Raw genomic sequence first — 16819 nt, forward strand, 5'->3', positions numbered from 1 at the left:
GCAACCCAGGGAGGGGAAAGTCTGAGGGGAAAAGGAGGGGGATGGTTAATTTCTCCTTGTTTTAAGACCCAAGGGGTTTGGGTCTGGGTTCCCCAGGGAAGGTTTTGGGGGAACAGAAAGTGTGCCAGACACTAAATTCTGGCTGGTGGCAGCGTACCAGACATAAGCTAGTAATTAAGCTTAGAAGTATTCATGCAGGTCCCCACTTCTTGGACTCTAAAGTTCAAAGTGGGGAAAAACCTTGACAACACCCCAAACCCCTGGCCCAACATGGAGTCATCTCCCTCACCCAAAACCCCTTCCAGAACCTGGACCCCCCAACACCCTGCTCCAGTCCCCTCCTGCACCTCAAACCCCTCATCCCCAAACCCCTCACCCCCCCACACCCTAACTCCCTGCCCAAGCCCCGAGTCCCCTCCTGCACCCTAAACCCCTCATCCCTGGCCCCACTCCAGAGCTCACACCCCCAGCTGGAGCCCTCATCTCCTCACACCCCAACCCTCTGCTGCAGCCCAGAGCTCCTTCCATCACCCCAAACCCCTCATCCCCAGCCCCACCCCAGAGTCCACACTCCCAGCCAGAGCCCACACCCGCCCTCTGCACTCTGAACCCCTTGGCCCCTGCTCAGATCACTGTCCTGCACCCTGAACCCCTCATTTCTGGCCCCTGATGGAGCCCTCACCCCCCTCTCGCACCCCCTGCCTGAGCCTGTTGAAAGTGAGTGAAGGTTGGGGAGAGCAAGCGATGGAAGGACGGCGGATGGCGCAAGCAGAGGCAGGGCCTTAGAGAAGGGGCAGGGCAGAGGCCAGGGAAGGGAAGGGGTGTGGTTATGTTGGATTAGAAAGCTGGCAACATTAGCTCCCCTGGCACAATGGAACTATCTCCCACAAGTGTGAAACTCATGTGTGTAGGACACAGTTTTCTTGGGAGGCAGACCAAGACTGTAGAATTCCTTCCTGCCGAACCTAAGAATCTCTTCCAAGCTGACCTCTTTCCAAATGCTGGGTGCAGTTTTGTAACTGCCTCCACTAATAAAAACACATTTCACAAAACAAATAAAAATAAGGGGGGGGAGGGACACAATACAAATCCTCTCCAGACACAACTTTTCCCACCTGGGAAAAAGGAACCACACATGACAGATCATCCCAGATGCTAGTTACATTGTGTGGTGCCCCATGGAAGGATGCTCTAAATACCATGGTGATGGGCATGGGATAACATCCTGAGCAGGATAAAATAGGAGTTTGGGATGAGCATGACAGATGCTGAACCATTTCCAGTATTCACTGTGATAAAGATCTTTGACCAAAATCTGTTCAGAAGAGTTGCATAGAGTTATGAGTAGTTTTCACATTTCTCGACAAACTGCCCCTCAAAAACAAGTTCCTTTAAAAGAAGGGTGTGGAAGTTCAGTGTGTTCACACTTTTTTTTGGGGGGGGGATCTTTTATCTATTTATGACTTGCTATTCATTTTTCAAATAAAGGATCCTTTATGCAAAACCCTCACAAAGAGCTTATTAACATAATGTGTCCTTTTATTTTGTTTCGCATCTTTCAGGGAAGCTTCAACCTGAGAAGCTTTACAGAGTTAAACAATAAATAACACAGGGAGAGATAAAAATGAAGCATAAGCAAGGGAGAAAAGAGAGATTTGCACAGAGATTGAGGGTCAATGAAGCGGAGAGATACAGGAATGCTGTTCCAGATGGCAGAAGCTGCAGTAGGAAAGGCTCTGGCACCAATAGTGGCAAGATTGCTTGCAGGGACAGAGAGGAATCTGATACTGCAGACAACAAGGAGAGACAGAGAGAAATACAAGGTCAGGGAGCCAGGCTGGGTCAATTACATGGCGGATTATTAAAAAAACAACAACACAGGGCTGATTCCCTATAACCCTGCACCTTGTGCAATCCATTTACACCACTACAAAATAGGTGCAAAATGCTAGTAAGTCAGAAAGGTAGCATTTTCACCTCCTTGGCAGATGCTTTAGACAGGCAACAGACATTCGAGTCTGAGGAGTGTAACTAGAACTTGACCCTGAAATGAACTTGGCCCAAGAAGCAAGGCAAGGTGGGTGAGGTAATATCTTTATTGGACCAACTTCTGTTGGTGAGAGAGAGAAGCTTTCCAGCCACAAGGAGCTCTTTTCAGGTTTGGGAAATGTACTCAGAATGTCACAGCTAAATATAAGGTGGAACAAATTCTTTAACGTAAGTAGTTAACATTAATTTCAAGGTGAAGTGGCCTGTTAATATCCCTCCAATCATGGGTGGAAGGAGAAAGAGGGGAATTGTTGGTGGGTTGTAGATTGTTGTACTAAGCCATAAATCCAATGTGTCTAGTCCATGATTTTTAGTGTCTAGCAAAGAAATAAATTTAAGTTCCCAGGTTAGTCTTTTGAAAGTGTATTGTGCAGGTTTCCTTTGAGAATGAGGTCTGAGAGGTCAGATATAAAGTGTGATATGGTGTTTTTGTCTTTTATCATTTTCCTGTGTGAGTGTCTGGTTTCACTCACATTGTTGTTATTGGGACATTCAGTGCACTGGATGAGGTTCACCACATGTTGTGATAGGCATATGTAGGACCCATGGATCTTGAAAGGCATGTTGTGGGGAGTGTTGATCATTTTAGCAGTGGAGATACATTGACAGGTTTTGCATCTGTTGTTCTGGTAGGGTTTGGTGCCACTTTCAGTTGGTGTGTCCTTGTCTGCTAGAAGCTTGCATCTGATGATGAACTTAGAGACGTTGAGGGAGGGAGGTTGTTTGAAGGCCAAAAGATGAGGTTCAGGAAAGATTTCTTTCAAGATAGGGTTTTCATCACATATGGGTTGTAGTTGTTTGATGTTACCTCACAGATCACCACACCTATATTTAAAGATCCAGTAACCACCCCAAAAAATCTGTTATCTACAGCCAGGCACTCAGATACCACAGAATATGCTCTGAGGAGAAAGTCAGGGATATACACCTTAAAAAACACTCTTCATTGCTTCACCAAACACTCCACTACTTATGCTGTAAAATCTGCTCCATCTTATATTTAGCTGTGACACTCTGAGTACGTTTCTCAGACATGAAGAAGAGCTCAATGTAAACTCGAAAGCTTGTCTCTCTCACCAACAGAAGTCAGTCCAATAAAACACATTACCTCACCCATCTTGTCTCTCTAATATCCTGGGACTGACTCGCCTACAATAACACTGCTTAGGGACCAAGAAGTTTGAGGGTGGGAGGTGATGTAGTCTCTTTGGCATTATGTAATGATATTTATTGTGTCTTCAATCTCAGCTAATCATTTTTTTCAAATTTGATCTTCTATAAACAGCTACCACAGGAACTCTGTAGTTTTGAGTAGGTGGTATTGTGGCCCTTTTGACAAGGTCACTTCCTCTCAAATACCATGCCTATCATTCAGCTGATAAAGAAATCTTCTTTTTAAACAGTTTCTCTATGGTCATGGTAATTGTGACATGCTTTTCAAATGTAACCACAACAAGGCCCATTATGTGAATTAAACAAGTAATGTACTGTGTGTGAAATATGGAAACACAACCCCTTTGAAACATCTGTAAAGGTCTTATTGATATAAGCTCCATTGTCAATAGCAAAAATGAGGATCACTTCATCAACTTTGTATACTGTCAGAGAAATTTGAATGGAATTTGGGTTCAAACCATGCCCTTGATATCTGCGTTGAACTCCCACTGACTTCAATAGAAGTTGTGTCCCCACATCTGAGGTCAGAATTTGGTTCTTCGTATCCAGCATGTACAAACACATCCATTCTGCTGCATCCTTCTCTATCATAGAAGCTATAGTATTGAGACTGCTGTTCAAATACCATGGACACAATGAGTTCTTTATTGTTCCTTAAGCATTGTTTTTCAGACGTTAGGAAGGTATGCTCTCCTAGCAGCTCCTTTTGCATAATTTGCCATCAAGTGATAAAATCTGACATTCTTAGAGGTAAAGGGTTTAAATTTAAATGTAGGAATTGAGTAACTGCTATATGATATTGGACCAGTATCCTCTCTCTGACAATCGCTGGTGCCAGATACCTAAGAGGAAAGTGCAAGAAGCGAGCACCAGTTATGGAATAACTAATACACAGGAAAAGTTTTTCCTAACTTCCATTAGTTAGACATTAGATTATTCCTTAAAACAATGAGTGTTTCTATCTCTTCCAAAACCTTACTTACTTAGGGGGTGGAGGGGCCTTCATCCTGCAACATTCAGCTCAGTTCGAGTTTTTCCATTGTCTTGAATGGGAGCAGGATCCAAGCCCTTAATCTTTTGTGATATAACTTGGAATATTCTTGTCTGCATATAAACGTTGAATACTCTTTTGATTAAAACAGATGGCCACAGAAAAAAAGGGGAAAACATTTATATAAAAAAGAGAAGAATTTTGAACACGTTGATAGCCATACCAAATAAATGTATGTAAACACCCAGAAAGTCTTTCTTTATCATTATGAGCTTTGAAAAGACAGATTTATCTAGTATTTCTAATATGTCCACTCAAGAAAACACAATTAAACTCCAACACCTAAGATTGGCTATAGCTTACTCTCCATTTTAAAAATGTTTCTTTCAGGCTAATTGACAACGGGAGTAGCATGTTTAAGCCTAAAACTTTTGGCCCATATTGTGATTTCACTTTTGCTCTTTAAAGAAAATGTGGAGAGAAACTCTAGTTACAGATAGTTCATGGTACATCTAACTTAAAGCACTCACATGAGTTTCTGCCATTGATTACTACTTTAAAAAATTAATGGTGTGGTTTTAGATAATAACAATTGAAAGGTATTTCATGTTATGTTTTTAAATTGTGGACCTATATAGGCTTGAGATATGAGCATATTTGACTATATATACATACAGTGAGGGAAAATCTACAAAATATCAAGCCCAAAACTTTTGAATGAAAATGACTAAAATTAGGCATCTAAATAAGGGTCTGATTTTCAAAGCTCCCACAGTTCTCACTGACTTCAAGTTTGGCCAAAATAGTCATCAAACAATTTTCTTTTAAAAAGACAGTAAATAGAGCCAACTTTTCACTTGCAGTTAGAGAAGTTGCCTGGGGAACAATTCAGCATGAAATTTGACCAAAAACGTCTAGTATGTACCACCATCATATCTTGACTTAATTCCTTTTTCCACTATTATTTAATTAATTTCACTTAGTCTTAGTAATTTTGATATAACATCTTCGTGCATATGAATATATAGCTTCATTGCCTACAACTGATTTGTTGTAAGCTGTTTTTTGCTAACAGTTTTTGCTTTCTTGCCCTGAGTGGAAACTATTTGAACAAAGGATGTTTATGCCTCTAAATTCATAACTATTAATGTTATGCCTATAATATTATCTTGTGGGAAAAATGCAATACCTTACTTTAAAATATGATGCAAAATCTAATCTTGCTAGTACTCTAGTTTTGAAGATGACTTTATCATTATCCAGGGGGTTCTGCTGCTGGCTGCAGACACTGTTTAAATGCTTTTTTCTCTACAGAGAGTGTCACTCTAACACTGTCTAATAGCTACCTCTGCTGATGGCACAGAGTAGCACTTCACTTTGTTCAAACCATTTAATCTTCGTACTTTTCTCTAAGCTCTTTAATTTCTTTCAGAAAACCATACCAGAGATGAATAGATCAATTTTGATAAAATAAAAACTAACTTCAACTTTCACTCAGATTTTAAAGGGAACTTTTTGTTTGTTTCTTTGTTTGTTTTAAGTTTTATGTTTGTTTAACATTATTTTTCGCAGGTACATTTTATTTCATGTACGTCATACCTTCTTGATTCTGGCAGTGGAAGGCTGGAAAGTGGTCTGTTCCAAGATAATTTTTCACATTCAAGAGGTTCAGACAGTTCAGATTAGTATCTGCACTTTATCTGATATGAATTGAACTTACAGAGGTTCTTCTTTTACTATATACTACTTTACTCATGCAAAACTCCATATCAGAGTCTATTTCAGACCCACACCACATTCATCAAAATTTAGGGACTGTATCCAACTGGCAAAGTAAAGTATCATACTGTGCACAAATATATACCCACCAAGAGCTATTGAGGCAAAGGACTGAACTATCTTTTCAGGCCTAATTCCACTGTCCTTTCTCTCTGAATTCATTGAGAGCTTTACTTCTGCAACAGGCTCAAGATTAGGGTCTTAGTGTGGATTAATGTAAGCTACTATAAGATTAATTGGAAAAAAGATCCATGCAATCAAAGATCACTGTTACATTATACCTCTTTCTTTTAAGTGCATGAGACAGTCAGCCCAGAACCTGGCTATATACAAAGAAAGGAGCAGATATGAGGTCTCCGGAAAATCTGATTAATGCACCTGATATTCCCTCTTTGCACACCTATAAAAAGTGGATATTAGTCTGAACATGGTTAGGAAATGGAATGCTTCCTAAGTAGAAAGAGACTTGGATAGCTACATGTGACAGATAATACATCCACACAACTACAACAGAGCATGGAGATGTACAAGGGCAAAGAGAGCTGCAGTAGGGCAGGGAGGGATCAGTTGGTGATTATGGTAACCTAGCACCATCCACAGAGAAGGCAAGTGGAATACTCTGAGTCACTGGTATAGCAAAAGCATATTACAGAACATAGCTACAGCATGCAACTGCCTGTGCCTTGTTGTGACCTATCACTGTAGTTCTGGCAGTATACTGAAAAGCCCAGAATAACACAGACCCATTTTCATCATAGCCATTGACCTCATCAGGTGTTAGCAATGGAATTCTTTTCCCTGTACAGATCACCAGGATGGAACTGAATCATAGTTTAGGTGCTTCTGTAAGCTGCTATATGGTCTGTCTTGTGAGCACTATACTAGGACAGAGGAGATCTTAGTTCAATTCCCAACTCTGCAACAGACTTACCATATGACCTTAGGCAAGTTGCTTATTCTCTATTCCCCTTTTGTTAAAGTGAGGATACTCCCCTAACTCATACAGGTGTGGTGAGCATAAACTCAGTGATTGAGTAGTGTTCAGATAGGCAATGATAGGAGAGCCACAGAAATAGCCGGAAAGACCTGGGGATCTGCAGCCACCCAGAGCTAGTAGTACTGTCAGTGGGAACCAGGGTTGTTTTTTCTCTGATATTATATACATCTCCTATAGGGCAACACAGGCAGACCCGTGTATATTTCTTGGAGCATTCCTTCTTTCCCCCCCAGGTCCCTTCTCTATTCACTGTATCATGTGTATTCCCATGGCTGATCTGTTGTTTCCAATGTCCACTTTTTGTGCTATATTCCATCCATTTCATTTAATATTGTGCCTTTACCTTTAGCATCCACCCGTACCCAGATCATCCACTTTTTATTACATTTTACATGTAAATAACTTGGCACTATGCATACACAGTAATGTAAGTAGTAATAGTCAGTCTTATTTCTGTGCAACAGGGGTCTTAATGTCTGATTAGGGAATGAAAAAAATGTAACTTTACAGCATTTCCTCTAAATGGCCTGAAACTGAGTGGAAGAAACAGCCCTATTTGTAGTATTGATGTTGTTTGAGGATGTCTTATAATTATTACTTTGCTCTGATTTCAGTTGCTGTACATTGTTTCTGTATTTTAATCAATATAAAAAAAGAACAGATGGATCAGAATACCTTTCCTTAAGTAACAATCACAATTACTATGCTTCGTTGTACTGAGACTTCTCCTCTCTCCTTCATTCCCTTTTTAGCAGTGAATTTGGGTCTCAAACTCACAAATTTGTTTGGTCCATTTGGAATTCATGTGACATTTTACATGAAAAAAGTGTGAAATGCTGTTTTCTCAGCTGCTGCTGCCATACAAATTATTCATCTTTGAGATTTATGAAACAGCTTTTACTTGTAGATAAGAAGTCACCTCCCGGTTGCTGTACACATCACACAGCCCTAACAATCAAAAATGGTTTGAAGCCGGCTGAAAAAAGGGGTTGATCTGAGCATATATGCATTGTGTTCAGAGTATTAAAGAAAAACACTGAGGCACCAGACCTACTTGAGTTGATGATGTTGTTTATGATCATGGGTTATTTGATGTGCCATGAAACACTGTGGTGGTGGGGGAGTGGATGTAGAATTTCCAATGGGGACAAAGAAAGGTGTGGATTTAATGCAGAAATTACTAAGGGAAATTCCATGGATCTGTGTTATGCAGGTCAGACTACATGAACATAAGTGTCCCTTCTGGTCTTAATATCTATTATAAAGTCACAGTATTGGTCAATAGGGAAAACCAAAGTATGTAACCACTCACAACAACTGTGATAACAGAGACCTTTATGGGATTTAAAAATATGAGTTTTGTTTTATCTGGTAAAACATTTTCAGAAGTTTTCTTGTCATGTTTTTGTTTTTTGACATTACTACAAAATGAAACCTTGAGCTTGCAAACAGAATCACACCTGCAAGAGTGGACTCTATGGACTTGAGTGTGACTCTATACAAGAGTAAGTGTCCATGCTTGGAGATCCTTTGCAAGAGCAGTGGCTGAGCTGTGACTGGAAGGATCTTTGCTTCCTCATCTGCCAATTTTTAAAGGAAGTTTTATTGTCCCTCTTCTATTTGCTACATAACCCAGATATAGCAATATTATCTACTGATGTCTAATTTCTCTCCCAGGACCGGTAGCTCCAGGAAGAGGTAAACCAATAGACCTCTTAATGTGGATGAATGGCAGCTGTGAGATATGGCTTACCCTCAACAAGATGGAAGTGAGGCTAGTTGATTAAATATGTGACAAGGCATTTTCTTGTGAAATTATGTCCGCAATCAATTACATTCCATGTGCACAGATTTTTCTGACCTCAGCATTTCATATTTTTGTAAATTTGGGAACAATGGAATTTTTTATATATCAAAATCTCAAAAAGCTACTTTTTAACCTGATATACTATGCAACTACCTAGGTCTGTGGCCCCCAAACTTTTCATGCCGCCACTTACCCTTGTTTGCTCCCACCCCCAGAACCTGCACCAGAAGCGGGGGGGGGTGGCGTCCATGTTGGAGGGGGGGTGCAGACAGGTGTAAGGGTGCTGAGGCTGGGGCCACAGCTGTGGTAGGTTTGGGAGTGGGCCGCAGCTGGGGCTGGGAATGGAGCTGCAACCAGGGGCCGTAGCTAGGGGTCGAGGTGAGAGTGGCAGTGGAGCCACAGCTGGGCCATGGTGTAGGCCAGCAGCCGGGCCCATGGCTGGATGCGGTGCCACAGCTGGGCTGAGGCTGAGGACAAGGCCAGGCTCAGGGTCAGGAATGGGGCCATGGCTGGGGCCAGAATGGAACTGGGGGTGGGGTGGAGCTGGGTGTCGCTCCCTTCCCACCCCCCATGGAGGCTGTCCCAGGCCTGCAGCGCCCCCCGCAATGTTCCTCTGCACTCCCTTAGGGGGCATGCCCCACAATTTGGTGAGCTCTGACCTAGGCCCACTCACTGCCTTCCCCCTAACCAGCCCTACAAGCCATCCTTTACTGAGAATTCTTATTCTCCCCCATCTTCTGTTGTCCTCTTAGAGGAGGATTGGTGAGCTCTTAGCTGTCTAGTATCCCTGTGGAGAACAGTCCTGCTGCCTTCTCCTACTTCTCTGGGACACATATGTTCTCCTTGCTTTTAAAGCCAGTCTTGAGAGGCAGTATTACCTAGCAGATAAAACACTGAGTAAAGCGCTGTGAGATCTACTCATGACATATGTGTGACACTCTGTATCTTGGGGGAACACTCTTCATCCCCATGTTCATCCTTATAATATGATTGTGTGGTTTCCAATGCAAAGTTTGTCGTGTTGGGTGTCTTTGGAAGGCTCATGACGCACTGAACATTGTTGTTATAGCAATGTTATAGGTTGTAAGATGCACTGAGCATTGTTGTTATAGTAATGTTATAGGTTGTAATTTCATGTATATAGTTATGAGGCTGAAAACATGTCCTCATGGCTTAAAACAAGCCCAGGCAAAACTCTGCAGGAACAGAGGGGCAGTTCACACTTCATAGGGCATATGTGAGACAAACTCACCTCAGCCTCACAGGAACAAAGGATGCTGGCCTAGACAGCAACAAAGGATCTGTTGGACTCTCGAGTGAATCACCCCTCTTCCCTTGGTCAGTTAGGGACTACGATGAGGTAATGCTCACCTGACCCTGAAGTAGGGGGAAAGCCAAGAGGGAAGAAAGAACATAATGAAAGGGAGAGACGTTTGCCATGCTCTTCCTCTATCTTCTACCTTCATCTACAGACACCACTACCAAGTCACTGAAGCACTGAGCAAAGGGGAGAGCCTGGCTGAAGGGCAACCAGCCAGTCTGTGATGAGAAGCATCTAAGTTTGTAAGGGCATTGAAAATATTAGAATGCATTTTGGTTTTATTTCATTTGACCAAATCCAACATTTATGTTTTGACTTATAATCACTTAAAGTCTATCTTTTAGACTTTAAGTGATTAATAAATGTGTTTGTTTATTCTACCTGAAGCAGTTTGGATTGAAGCATGTCAGAGACTCCCCTGGGATAACAAGCCTGGTACATATTGTCCCTGCCTGCAGGTATATGGGATCTTGGGGAGCAATTACCACACAGGTGGGGTGCCAATTAATTTCTTTATTAAAGGAAAAAGGAAGTGGTGGGAATTTAACAATGAAGTATGATGGGATGGGGTATATAGGGTGTTTATAATAGACAATGATGGGGGGGTTCTTATTGAACAGTGTAGGGAGTTCTAACAGTGGGGTACAGTAAGTGGGGTTCAGCACAATGGGATACAGTACAGTCAATAAGCAACTAAACTTTATATAGGAACAACTCTAGATACAGTGTGTGAAATCAAAACGTACCAAAAGAAATGCAAAATAAAATGCTAGCTTATATATGAAAGAGGTTAACAATCTTAGATAGAAATGTATTATAGTGGTTGTGCCTTATATACAGTGTAAAAAACAATGGTAGTTATAGTAAATACAAAGTAAATCAGCAATAGGGGTGAAAGGAAATAATCAGTGTAGAAAATTACTGAACTTAATTTGTGAGTGTGATTAGCAAAGTGTACTAAAAGGCGGTTAAGAACAGGAGGGCGGGGGTAATGATCAGTGCAACTGAATAGAGGAAGTGCGCTGGAAGCAAGCGAGACACTTTGAAGCCCTGCACAGGTAATGGACAAGGGGCTAGAGAGAGGTTTAAGCACACCGGGGGGGGGGGCAGGGGAACGATATGAGCGGCGGGAAGAACAGACAAAGTTATACAGGGGGAGAAAACAGCAAGGGGTTGGAAGTATCGGTGTGCAGCAAGGAGTTGTACACAGAGAAGACACGGAGATAGCTAACAACAATCGAGCGGGGGGGGGGGGGCGGGGAGGGGGATTGGAGCCCGGGGAGAGAAACAGACAAAGTTATAGTCAGAGGCGAGAAGCAGCAAAAAAACCTATCTACTTAACCAACAACTAAGGCAAACAACAATACACAATTCTAGCAAAGCTATTAACCAGGCAACTATACGGAGCAACAGAACAGCACACATAAACAGAGGCAGGTGAAACTTACAAGCTTACAATCTTAAGGGAACATACAAAGAACAAGGCAAGGTGGAAAACTTTTACAACTCTATAATCTTAACAAACATAATCATTAAACGATAAAATCAAAACCGCATGGTGCACCTCAAGCATGGGGAAGTACAGATGCAGAGTGGGTAGTGCCCAGGGACGGTGGCGCAGCAGTGGATACAGCTGCAGCAGAAGGCCCCGAGGCAAGCCCCAAGAGCAGAGCTTAAGCAGGGGGCAAAACTTTAGCACAAAGGCTGCAGGGGGGGGATTTAGCGAGAGGTTTAAGGCAGAACTCAGCAGTTTCCGCAGTACTGTTTGATTGGCTCCTCTTGATACAAGGGAGATGGAGAGCAGGGAAAACGTAGGACACAGAGACAGTCTAGCGAGATCCCTGTGCATAGTGACTAAATCACAATGAGGCCTAGACTCATGACCAAACTAAAAACACAATAAGGTCTTGCATGCTCTGTGACATGACCTACCCTACACCGAGCACCAGGTTTAACAAGGTGATAACAGGACAACCTCTTTGAACAGGGCAATGGTCCTCACCTGTAGGCAGAAGTGGCCATCCCTTTGAGAAGGGCAATGGCTCTTGGTAAACAACTTAAGGGGCCCTCTCTTTGAGAAGGGCAGTGGCCTTGGTAAACAACTTAACAGCCAGGGAGGGGAGGCCACAGGAGAACAAAAACAAAATGGAGTATGGGGACAGCTGTAAGAAACAAAATGGAATAGGGGGATAGCTGTAACAGACACATATCAATTTCTTTGTTAAATTGACAAACTCATATAAGCTTGCCATGTCCAGCGGGCATAGCTGGACACTACAAGATGGAGGTTCCTAAGGTTGTGTCTAGGACCAGAGATATTGGCTAGTGTCATTTGGTTGTACAATCCAAACAGCTTACATGCTAGAGGCTGTGCATGAACAGCCCAGGAGTGGGGGTTCTCACAGCAGAGCAGGGTAAGGCTGGCTCCCAGAGTCAAGGACTGGAGTGACCTAGCAGATCATTGGTCCAGATAACACCAGGGGATCATCACAAAGTGCAATGTAAAATCTAGGTAGTATTTGTATAAATAGAAAATGGCTTTGGCTATCCTTCTCAGCAGATGGGACAAAGTCAGAGAATTTGGGGGCACTGATGAATGTGATTTTAGCCATGTGATATACCTAGCCAACCCACCTCAGTATTTGACAATGTATGACGAAACCACCCGCTGGAGTTTTTGCTGATATCCAGGAAGTGAAAACAACTTTGCCACCAACTTGGACACAATTTTCATGAACGTAAACAATTGCATTTTCACATACTTTTTGCAGCGTCTAAAAAGACTCAAATTTTGAGCATTTTAATTTTCCTAATGAATATTTTGCACAGCTGAAGTGATCATTGTAAAGCCCTGATCTGATCTGGGATTTGGTTACCCGAGAAACATCTTTGCACTTTACACCCCATTACACAACTGCAATCAGCAAGAATTCTGTGTCTGTTCATAGAACTTCACTATGCAGGGAACGGAGCAGGATTTTTCCCATTAGAAGACCACCACCTTGTGACCTGTAGGAGTAGAATTTGATAGCTTTCAGGGCATGATGCTAGGTGCATTTATTTGCTTTTGGTTTTTGTTGACTGTGTGTGGTTACTTCCACATCTTGTTTGTCAGTTTTCTGCTATTTTATTCAACGCAATTTGTTTTTAATTTTTAATAGCACTTAGTAGCTAAAGTTATAAGTCTTGTATTTGACTAAATAAATAAAGCCCACTTAAATGCCAGCCGATAAGCAAGGATACTGTATTTCAAATGCCCATGCAAAAGAGATTTAAGATCATCACACCGACCACTTTAGAGGTAATTAAGTAGATCTGTACTGATGGCTACTGAGTGTCTTTGTGTTCAGAGAAACTTGCTCTTTCCCAAACTTATTCTGCATTGTTATTAGTTTTAGTTACAAACATAGATGAAATCAAGGACATAACCAAAAAGAACTCACCATCTAAAGCCTTGCTCCTACTCGCTGCTCCTCATGGGTAAACCTTGCAGAACCACATTGACTTTAATGGGATTCTGCAAGGCCATAAAGGTCTGTCTGAGCTGAGCAGCTTCCAAGATGGGAATTTACAGGAGCAGAAAGGCTCAAATTCATCTCTGACAACAGTAAGAACAATTGGCCCACTTATACCGCTACTAAATTTGGCCAAGCCCCACATGGTGAGGTCTAGATACGTATTATAGGCAGAGCTGGTAGCAATGCTTACAACATTGTTAAGGTTACCTAACATTTCCTTTTCTATAACTTTGCAAAACTGTAATTGTTTGGTCTAAAACTTTCCAGCCAGATGTCTGTCTTAGGCTTTTTTTTTTTTTTTAAATCTCCCCACTCTACCCTGAAATAAAAACAGCTAAAATGGCTCAGCCATTTCTGAGAATGAGTATAGAGTAAAATATGTTGTTTTGCCTGTGGCAAAAGCTCTAACATCTCTATGCTTTGAAGCAGAGATTCAAATTTGGCAAGGGAGCTGCTAAGCATCCACTAATTGTTTTCCAGGGGTGCTCAGCCCTTGAGCACCCGTGGAGTCTGCACCTATGTGAGAAGGTGGAGAAGAATGGGTGAGGAACACAGAAGGGACTAGAGCCACTGGGGAGGGAATAGGAATGAAGGGCCACAGAATAGGAACAGACAGAGGAAACAAGCAGGGAAGGGGAGGTAAGAGCCTCAGGGGTACAGAGCCAGGATCATAAGATGGATAGCAGCAGAACTGAGACAGGAGCTGGGAAGGCAAGTGATGGGGTAGATAGGGTTTGGGTGTATGGGGTGTATGCCCCAGTAGGGCACAGAGAGGGAGAGATCATAGGCTGCATGGGAGCAGAAGGGGAATAAGACAGGAGCCAGTGGGGGAGGTGATGAGATGGAGAGGACAGAGACAGGAGCAGGGGTAAGGAGGAGGTGATGGGGCAAATGAGCGCAGAAGGGGAGCACTTTCTATAACAACTGGTGCACACTTCCCTCCAGAACCTGGAATTTAACCTGGATTCTGATGTCTTGATATTCCTCTGCTGTCAGCTAATATGTGAGAAACCCACTGGTAAAATGTGTGTCTCATCCCCCTCTAGTGGCTGCTCCATATAGAAGATAACATCCTGCTACCGGTTACTCTGCAAGCTCAAGTGATAGAGATCTGTGCATCTAAAGGGCCAAACCCTACAGATAACCCATATGGGGGTGTAATATGGTTTCACATGATGAAATTTCTGTGTGAGGGGGGTCAGTTTTCTCATTAAAAGCATGTAAAAATTACATACTGAAGGTACATTGAAAGTACGTCAACACTGAAACTCAAGTATTCAGATGTTAGGAAATGCCAGTTGTTTGCCTGTGCACACAGGACCTATGCGGGACGGGGGGAGCCAATACAAATTACCGGGGCCAGGCAGTCCAGAAGGGGGCCAGGGCCCGGCTTTGTCGGCCCTGTTTAGCCAGTCCACCCTTGCTGGGAGGCCCAAAAAAAATTTTCACTGGGGTCCGAACCCGCTCTCGGTGGCCCTGTGTGCACTCATATTTTGGCCTGCTTGTAAGTATGCATGAAGATACAGGCTTTAACTGCATGGTCACATACTTTTATTATCACAGGACTGTTGCTTCATTCTGTGCTCCAGCTGAACAGTGGTCAGGGTTGTGTACTGAAAGAGAGAGTTTTCTGTAAGTAACCTCATCTGTTGCATAGATTGGGAGGTGAGTGGTGAATGAGGCAGAGGATTTCAGGAAGAGAAGTGATGGTCTCCAGGTTAAAAATGAATGCTGCACTGGAGAATTGGATTGTGTCCCTGCTTCACCCAGAATGTTCTTATATGTTGCTTGATAAGTCACTTAAACCAAAGTTTTCACAGCTGGCCACTAGCTGTGTTCCCATTTTCTGGTTTCTTAACTTTAGACACCAGGAATCAGATTTACCGGAGTGCCAGGAGCTCACAACTGTGACTGAAGCCAATGAAAACTATGCTTTGAACAGATAGTGTACTATAAAAATGACTGAAACATTAGGCTCAGAGTGTTTCTCACTGGTCCTCAGGCAGTGGCAGATTAGCAATTGGGCCAACAGGGGATCCTGGAAAAATGGGCGCCAACCCACTCTACTCGCCCACCCAATGCTTCTGCTGTGGAGCAGGGTCAGGGTGTGCGGGCTTTCCTCACTCCCTGGCAGGAGCACCAACTAGGTGGAGTGGGGCCAGCCTCTGTGCCCCATCCCGACTCCTCAGTAGGGGCTGGGAGGGGCTGGGAGGACTGCAGGCAGAAGGGGTGGGTAGGGGCCCCCATTTGCTCTGGCCCAGGGCTCCACAAACCATAATCCGTCTCTGTCCTCAGGTCCCCATCTGCAAAATGAGATAATGCCACCTTGCCTCACAGGACGTTGTGAAGATAAATTTGTTAATGTTTGTGAAGCACTCAGAGGCTATAGCGATTAGCACCATAGAAAATGCCATGAGGAAATTCGTAATTCTGTATTTAGAGTAAGGTTTAGATGATGTGCAGTAAATAAGGCCTATCGACTCATTTAGTGGTCACATCCAACCTATGCACTGAATGAGGCAGGGCTCCTGTGGGGAAAAAATAGTTTGATCATGTAATTAAAGACAGTGTCATAATGCATACACTCAAGGGAGACTAATTAAGTTTGAACATGCAACCTAAATTTTGCATTTTCTAACTGTGGAAAGTCAAGTATTCAAAAATCTTAATATTTTTGTAATTTTTTTATACAATTATGTATAGGCTGAAGGTGAAACCATTAAGCAGGGAGGTGAAGGAGTTTGTTGTTGTTTTTAAATTAAATAGCTATTAAAGGCCAGTTCATTATGCATGAAATTCTTCGTGGAAAAAGTACAGTCATTTGCAGAATACACTCTGGTAGTTTATAATAGTTAGGCAAAATGGCAGTTGCAAGATGATACAGGTCTCAGATTTTAATAAATATTTTAAGGCATTGCATCCATCTCAGCTCTTAACCTTTGATCAGTCATGGAAAATAGAATGTTCAGGGACAGGGAAGGGGCAGCAAAGCTTGAATGTTATAATAGGTAAATGCATCATCCTGGCTGTGTTTCAGTCTCTGAGTTTTACTCCAAAGGCTTACCATATCACCCTCTCCTCTCAGTGCAACATATATTTAGAAAGTGTCCTGCATGAGTGGTGGCCTTTTGTGTTAGTTTCTTAATGCTAAAGTGGAGACCAAAATGGAAGCACCGAATCA

Source organism: Chelonoidis abingdonii, chromosome 2 (genome assembly GCF_003597395.2).
Source record: "Chelonoidis abingdonii isolate Lonesome George chromosome 2, CheloAbing_2.0, whole genome shotgun sequence".
In the NCBI taxonomy this organism is placed as follows: Eukaryota; Metazoa; Chordata; order Testudines; family Testudinidae; genus Chelonoidis; species Chelonoidis abingdonii.